The sequence below is a fragment of the Oryzias latipes genome, chromosome 22 (assembly GCF_053564925.1).
Source record: "Oryzias latipes strain Hd-rR chromosome 22, Olatipes_Hd-rR_3.1".
In the NCBI taxonomy this organism is placed as follows: Eukaryota; Metazoa; Chordata; class Actinopteri; order Beloniformes; family Adrianichthyidae; genus Oryzias; species Oryzias latipes.
Genome location: NC_136258.1, coordinates 18,633,150 through 18,642,268, shown reverse-complemented (window position 1 = coordinate 18,642,268; position 9,119 = coordinate 18,633,150).

Here is a 9,119-nt window from a genome sequence, read left to right as displayed (position 1 = left end):
GGCTGACTGTAAGACAGAAGATGTCCTCAGGACAATCGGAGCTCAGTCTGTGGTTTGCACATGAATGGGCTGCCATCTGTCCCTGCTAGGAGGAACCTGGTGAGGCTGAGATAAGAGCAGATCTGCAGGGTGGCCTTTGGAAATCCAGCAGGATTTGTTGCTGTAGAATTCAACTTTTACAGTTTGCAGTTGGCACAGAAAAACAACAAAGAAAAGAATCTGCTATGTGTTGTTAAAGTCCCACTCTGATCATCTTTTGATCTATTTTAACCCTTGTGCTATGCTAGATGATCCCACCCTCACATTGACGTGTTCTCCCTACCATGACAAAGGTGGATAAAGGTGGAAAGATTTCATGTAATCCATGGACACCAGTGAAGATCACAAATCATTGAAGAAAAAAGTTCACTGCACTGTCTAGTGGGTCTAGATGACCCAATTCCCAATGTTAAAGTGCCTAGGATAGCACTTAGCTTGGATTAGTCAAAATTAAAAAAAACTAGCAGGGGGCAAAAACTGTCAACATGTAAAGCGCCATTCAGGTTGATTTCTCACTGACTACACCCCCAATAGGAGCCACAATGTTACTATTAAAAAAAGTATAAGATGCTTATTTGTATTTATGTTATTGTTTCTTTTATAATATATAAAAAAGAGCTATCGCTTATTTTTGCAATAATTAAAAATAAAATAAAAGACACATTGTGTCACATAAAATCCTCCCAATTCAGCATTACAGTGTTAAGTCGGCAATGATAAAAAAAACACAACTTACTTTTACTATTCGTGGAGCCAGAAATTTGTAAATCCAACGATCCAAAATAAATCAGAGCTAAGTTGGTTTACTTTTTTAAACTTTTTTTAAACTGAACAAGAGCCACATGCGGTTCTGGACCCTCAGACCCCTGGACTATAGTATACATGCCATATACTTATTCTCAAGTATACTTAATAATAATAAATACTTTTTGCTAAGAGGTAAAAGAAGGAAAGAAAACACAAATTAAAGGTATCTGTGTGGTCACTTTTTTACTATTTAAACCACGACCAACTTGGAAAGTCATGTCCTTGTCAGTAAATTTGTTTTATGGAACCAACAGAAAGGACGCCCCAGGGTCCCTTTGCTTTAAGTTTGCCCCCTTGCTGTCAGGACAAAGCTAGACTGATTATTCCTGATCTTGACGATAAGGTGTCTGTTGCAGATTAGATTAAACCAACAAGAGCAACTAATGCATCTGGACAGAAAGGGCTATGTTTAATCTGCGCTGAAATAAACAGACTATAACAAGGAATTTAAAGGATTTCGGGAAAAATGTTTGGGGGAGAAAGTTGTTACACCTGTAAAATGGAAAGAAAAACATAGGAAAAAACTAGAAGTTCAATGAAAAATAATATATAACATGAATAATATATAATATTCAAATTGTTTTTTGAAAAAAAGAGGACATTTTTTGATGAGAAAATGAAAATGTTGTTATGTTAACAGTAAATGTTAGTTGCCAGCATAGCACCGCTTTAACTAACACTGAAAAAGATAAAAAACAGCCCATTCTAAAGACTGTGGTGACATCACTTACATTTGTGTTTTGTATACATGTGACAGACAACCCATACTCTACACACACAGGGGAAACTAATGACATGCCTGGTTTTGTTTAGTTACCATAATGTGTTCCTGCTCCTCTAAGTCTGTGTTTTGTTATCAGAACAATTACAAGTTCGTGTGAAGAGGTTGTAAAACTAGCCTAAACTTTTTCTCTGTTTTTATACTGAAATAAATATCCAAGAGTAGGGGAAAAAATAAAAATGAAAGAGTTTCAAGATGTACATCTTCATGAAATGGAGTCATTATCTGGAACAAATAATGAACTTCATATTTGTTCCAGAAAGGAGAGTACAGCTCTTCTTTTTCAATTCCCAGGTGTGTATTTCAAAACATTTTAATACAATCTGGAAAAGATGCAAAAAAGATTCATATCAGACCGAACAAAAAGAGTCTCAAAGCTCAGTTCATGACCTGCTAATGAAATTATGTTGCACTCAGGAACTTACAGCAAAAGTTAAATTTTCTTCTAGTATATTTGAAAAAGACATTACCTGGTGTTGGATAATTTATGACGGGGCTTTCAAAAGAATCAAGGGAAATAGATTAAATTGTTTTTTAAATACATCAGGTGTGACTGCGACCATCAAGGTTTTAAATTCAAGCTTTTTATACATGTTCCTGGGTCTCCTTGGTTTTTGTTTTGTTCGTTGACCCATTTTCAAATAGGTTAATTTGGTGTCCCAAAATATTTGAAAAGTTGCTTTTTGATTCGATTCGATTCGATTCGATTCGATTCGATTCGATTCGATTCGATTCGATTCGATTAGTTTCGTTTCGTTTCATTTCATTTTGTTTTGTTTCGTTTTGTTTCGATTCGATTCAATTCATCCCCCTGAAGACACTTAACAGAAAGGAGTTGGTGATACACTTACAATATTTTTCACATGCTGACTCTATATAAAATTGTTCATTTAAGGCTTGTTTTTTATGCATGTAAAGTTCATTTTCTTGTTAGTTACTATCAGACCTTTTATTTGTCTTCATAGCTGACAAAATTCACCCCATGCGCACTTAATATACTTCCATGTTTACTGACAACAACACTGTCACCTTTCTTCAGAGCAGACCATAAAGATTTACAGAAAACATGAAAGGCAAAACAAATGTAATAATACTGCACAAATGACGAATGAAAATCATAACAAAGATGCAATAAAACTCTATTCGATGACTCTTGATTAAAAACAGATGAGAAAACATAATTAAAAGCAAAAGAAATCCTTTCAGCATTGATTTACAGGATCTGAATATGTCGGCTAATGTGTAACATTTTGAAAGTTTCCTCCAAAAATGCACAGAAGATCAGTCTTTTTATTGATTTGAGATGTCTGGAGGACTTCAGTCTATCAAAAAAACAAAAATAATAATGATGCAATGTCTCCTTCCCATGTGAAGTTATCTAAACTAACTTGACTGTTTGAGATCTAGACTCTGAATTAAAGGAGAGCCAAACTGATGTAATCCACTACTTTTGGTGTTGGTTAGAGGTTCAACCATATGGAGAGCTGTAAAAAGTGAATTACAATCATAGACATGCAGAGGATGTTTTATGGTTTTAAAGTTGCACTGATTGCTGTAGCTTCAACTTGCATCAGTGTTTTGATTTTTTTGGAAGCCATCACTATTAAAAATAGTGAAAATAAATTGAAAAAATAACAGGAAAAAATAAAGTATAGAAAAAAAGATTCCATAGATTGAACCTCTTTAAATCTTAAATTTCTTTGCAAGTTTTCACTTTTCAATGCAAATGATCCTGCTTTTTACATTTTTACAGCATGTTATTTTCTTTATTTCCAGATCTGCTGCAGCACGTTGTGCCACTTTTCTTTGTTCTCATCTGCGTTTCGTTGCCCGGGGTTGGTGTATCAGTTCCTCTCTTGTAGCTTTTTGTTTACTTTATGTTCATTCTCAGCGCTCCTTTGTATTTTGTCTTGTTTGAAAGTCCTTTTGTGTAGCTGCAAGTGTCCCATGATGAAATATTTAAAAACACAGTAAGCTGCCTGTTCATGTGTTGAGTTTCTGTTTTTTTAAACAGGCAGTTGACAGGGTGCTCTTTCAGAGCGTCTCATAGAGGCAGCAAAGAAAAAAAAACATTTTTTTCCCCTTTTTCTTTTTTTAAACCAGGCTCCTTATGCCTCCATTTCTGTTTTTTTAAGTTTCCAATTTCACCAGACTTGTTTCCGTCAGGTTTTATTCATGACCTCCATCTGGAAATAATATCAGTTCATGAAAACAAGCCATCAGCAATTTTAGGGAAGAGCCGCGTGTGCATGTTCGTGTGCTGTTCTCAGTGGAACTCAGGCTTTAGCTGCTCTAACTTTGCAGTGGGAATGACATTTGAGTTAAAAAAAAAAAAAAATCTGCTGCTTTTACTTCAAACACACACACGTGTTCATTTGTGGGTGAGCTACAGAACTGGATTCAGATGCAGAGCTGCAAGCCACAGCTGCTGGGAGAAATTACGTGTCAGGCAGGTCGTTGGCAAAGCGTTTGACCCTCGCTCAGACTAAAAATATGCATTTAGTCAGTGAAAGCCTGCATAGTTGTGCAGGAAAGAAGATCTGGCTTGTGTTAGAGAAGGAACATATGCAGCCTGTGACCAGGGGGATAAAGCAGATATTCATTTGGCTCTATAGGCCCTGCTGAAACACCTCTGTGTCTGCCTGCTGCACACAAGAGACAGGCCGGTCACACCTGAGAGCTTCTGAAGAGTAGCCAGACATTTAGTCTGCTTGTTCCAAACACAGAGGCATCTTAGTGTGCAGGCCAATCCAGCTGTCGAACTGAGTCTGTCTGTCTGGAGCCGATATGATCTCTTTTAATGGCTTTAGCAGCCCCTCAAGGACAGAGCTAGTTATGTGTGAAGAGAGCTTTCATTTTCTGCCTGCCTACATAAAGGGAGGGGCTGGATCAGGTTTTTAAAAGCCCTGAAGTCAACCAGAAGTTAAAAGTTATCTAAAGTGGTGTCTTGTAAATCTGAAAGGATTGGTGGAAACACACTGTTTAAAGTGTTAGGAGGCGTTTATTTTTAACGCTTCGTCTCGTCTTTTGGTTATGAGATCTCCACATGTTTCTGTGCCCCCTTCAGCATTCCCTCCAAGGAGATCACAGCAGCATTCGGGGTCATTTTTCTTTCAGAGCCCCCCTCCTGCTCCCCACCAGTCCATCCATCATGCAGAGTATATGTGTGGAGCCTCGTTTTACAGCATACGTCCTCCTCTATAGCCGCAACACTCCTTCAGGCCAAACACTCCACAGCTTCACCATTCATTTACCCCCTCCCCAGCCCTCCTCTTATCCCAGGTCACAACCGCTGTGAAGCATCTGGACCCCACCACCACCACCTCCTCCCAACCTGGGGGCATGGCGGCTAAAGAGCCAGTTTCCATCTATCAGTGCGGTTCAAATCAAAGCGTCTGCCTTTTGTTTGTGAGCTCTGGAATCCCCTTCGTCACACCTCGGCTGTTTCTCAGCAGGAGGCAGTGAAGGCAGGGGGGGGGCTTCTGCTTCCTTCTCTACAGTTAATCCTCAACCACAAATACACCAGGACCCCCTGAGTGGCAGTCTCATAAATTTAATTAATTAGTTCTTTCAAATCCTTCTGTTTAATAGGAAAACGTCTGCAAGAATCTTCAGTGAGTTTTAGCCAAAAGGTGGTTTTATTTGGAAACGACATTTAAGGACCACAAAGGCAACATCAATGGTGCAGATGATGGCCAAAAATGTAGAATTTTGAAGTATTTCTATGCATTTTTTGCATATTTAACATAGTTATGCAATCATTACGTAAATCTTAGGCAATTGATTTTTACGAGATGCATAGGCAAAATTCTGGCTTTCCACGGCCATTCCACAAATGTCTAGCAGACATTTTACGGATGTATACCGATGTTTAACCTTAATACCGCGTAAACGGCGCACAGATCACATTAAAATTACATAATTGACGCACAAATCACTAATGAATTCCATATAAACAGCTCAATAATCACGCACAGTTTATGTTCTACGTTGATTTACATGTTCTTTGCGTGGTTTATTCTTACTTTTTTCGTGGTTTTAACGTGGTTCATTTGTGATACACGCGGACCACAACTTTTCTCACTTTTTCCACATTAATTCACGTATGATCAATTTTCATTTGTGCGATATGCAAATAATGTATGTAGCGGGTGTGTTACACAGCCTTAAGATCTGAGGTTTGGGACTTCTTAGCAATTTTCCTCAAATTTACCGTACATGTTTTTGGATCAAGTTCATAACTCTCAGGCAGTGGAGGTGCTAAACATTTTATTGGGGGGGTGGGGGGGATGGGTTGCAACCAATGAAAGGATCAACAAACGTATTTAAGTTTTTTGATTGTTATTAAAACTGAAAATTCAGAGGTTTTTTCATTTTTATTTTGCCAAGGTGCTATTACTAATGTAAAGCAGTGGAAAAGAAATGTGTAGAAAGTCTTGAAAGCCCAGATGGGCCGACACACAATACAGACACACAGCAAATAATTTAAGGGGGGGTTAAGATTTCATTCAAAAATATTGCTTTTGTAGTTTTTGCAGTGCTTACATAAGCTTTTAAGTATCATTATTGATGATTTCTTAATCTTTGTCAATAAGGATACAAATATTGACTCATAAATTGGGGGACAAAGCTTTTTGCCAGTGGGGCAGCTATTCCCCCCTGCCCCCCTTTAGCACCGCCCCTGTTGTCAGGTCTGAAAATGTAAAAAAAATGTCTCTTTTCAATACTTCTGCATTGAAAATGCAGATTATTGTGTCCTTACAAGTTGTTTATTGTCCATTTGTGACAATAAAAAATTTGATTTAGCTCTAATTTTTAAACATTGAGCCTTGTTTTGAACTTTAGGGGCAAAGATTTGAGACTTGACTGAAGCCCCTTCCATTTATGAGCAGTAATACAGAAGATCAAACATTTTGTAAGGTCAATGTGTTTTCGGATGACCTTTTTTATCAAAAATAGACATGATGAAATACATTGTATCAGTATCACACATGTGCTCCTCTTGGCACAGTAAAGTGCAGCTTTGGCCTCCATGTTCGGGCCGTTAAACCTGCAGAAAGCTGTGAATTGCAGCTCCTTGCCACAAGTCCTCAATTAGGGTTCTGCCCACAGAGCCATAAAACAGTTAGTGGAATCATTCAGAGGCTGTTATATTTGACACTATTAGGACTTCATTAGTACCTGCATACACTGCTCCTGTTGCAATTGGAGGATCATTAACGTTGGCATTTTACAGCAGCTTTCTCTCTTCCCTTTGGCAATCCTCTGAGATCCTCAAAACACTTCAAAAAGGCTTCAATTTGCTTGCTTTTTTTGCAGCTTTTTTGTAAAGACTGTTATCGTTTATGATGCATAGTGATGATTTTAAACGCTTAATGAGATTTCTCTTATAAGATGTAGGAGACTTTTTTAAAATATCCATAAATGAAAAATAGTTTTTAATGAGACTCAAAGCAAACTGACAAAGAAGCATAAAAAAATCCAAATAAATAGGTACATAAAAATCTGTCCTTGAATAACCAATAAGAGTTTAACCAGACCGTCACTAAATCAAGACTATAAAGCAGAACCTGATGGGAATTTTTTAAGAAAATAGTAATAATAATAATAGTAATAAGAGGCCAAAATTACAGAAAAAAGTCATGAAACCTTTTAAGATATGTAAATATTATGGGAAAGTTTGTTAGTATGAAGCTATTTATTATATTTTTTCCTTTGAGTATATATTTTTATTGGACTTGGACTTGAAAATTTGGATTGGGCAACTAGACATTAGGACTTAAACACTGTCCATATAAGATAACCTGACAGAATCCAATTTAAAAGGATTTATGCGAAAGTAACAAGCAAACACATGTTTTTTATGCAACTGTAATAGTCACTTTAAAAAGTTATAGTAAATAAATAAATTAGTTATTTAACATTAATGAGTAGTTATATTTATTTTTCATTACATTTATTTACATACATAAATACACACATACATACATACGTTATATCTGGCCCTTAGAGGACAACCACTATACTGATTCGGCCCACGGTGAAAAGGAGTTTGACACCCCTGCTGTCCTCCTATTGGTTTGCTTTCAAATCAGTTTTTGTTGGTCCATCTTCACCTTCATCTTAATCAGATGTAACCTATAATGATTCAATAAATAAGGACAAACAAGTTCTGGAATGGACGATGTGAGAGGGCTCAAAAATCAATTGGCCACGTCCCCTTTATAGGACTATTATATAATGGAACAACATGGATAATTAATTTTTTTAACCAAACTCTGGTGGTAACAAATGACCCACATGTGAAATTGACCTAAAAATGAGAAAGGAATAAATGTGTAGAAGAAGAAATAAGCAAAATGAAGGTTAACTACTCAACAGATGTGTTCAAATTCCTATTTATCACCTTAGAAAAAATATACCCGATAACAAAATATGTCAACTTGAATCAAAAGAAAAATTATTAAATACAAATTCCAATTCCTTCTCTTCCTAAACCAGCTCTTCACAATTATGTTTCTAACAAATGACTAGCTCCATATATGTCTTCGTTTTCCTCCTCTGAGTTGTTATCTGGATGAAAACCACACAGCTCTGATATTTCTCATTATCATTGTTGCACCCATATTGTTAGGTTAGGGTTGCGAGGGGCTGTAAGCTAGCAGGAGAGCGTGTTAACAGAGGGTTCTCAGCAAGATAGGGAAGGGGGTCTGGGTTGCTCTGTGCTAACTAATGGCTAAAAATGGCATAATCATAATTAAAAGACCACTGGGAATGCATTTAAAGCAGATCAAAAGATGGCTGGAGGTTAAGTCACAGCAGTGGAACTCAGACATGGATCGTAGAGAAAAAAAGTGAATTTTACTCCAAAAAATCAGGCTAATTGGAATGTTCAGACTTTGCCCAACCATGAACGCTTCAATGAAACAAAGCTGGCATGTGGTTTGCTCGATCCAGTCCCTTCTGTGCTTAAACCAGCCTCAGACAGGATGTGAAGGAGCTGTCCCCTGGGTCAGCCCAATTCAAGATCCTTCACTTCCTCTCGCAGACTGCCGGTTCCCATGTAGAACAATGCCGACCTTTGGACAAGCGTTGCAAAAAAAGAAACTGAACTGGAATGAAAAATTGGAATTTGTTGTTAGAAGTAGCTTCACATAAACTTATATTTTGAAAATATTTACTTAAATTTAAAATATTTGTTTTATTATTGTCCGAAAATGGACTTAAATGTCTCAATTCCTTTTGTTTCTTCTGTGTCCTCTGACTTAAATCTACTTAAAACAATTAACAATGTCAATGTTGACACTGTAAACATACTCAGAAATGTCAAAAAGGGCACATATTTCAGCTGTACGAAATTTCAATTCATCTTGTATTAAAAAAATGACAACATGATATGTTTTAGTTTTTTTTTTAATTTGTTGCAAAAAACAAGTGAGTCCCTGGTAGCTGCTCTGCTCTGCTCTCTGTTTGCCAGAGCTCACGGGGTCAA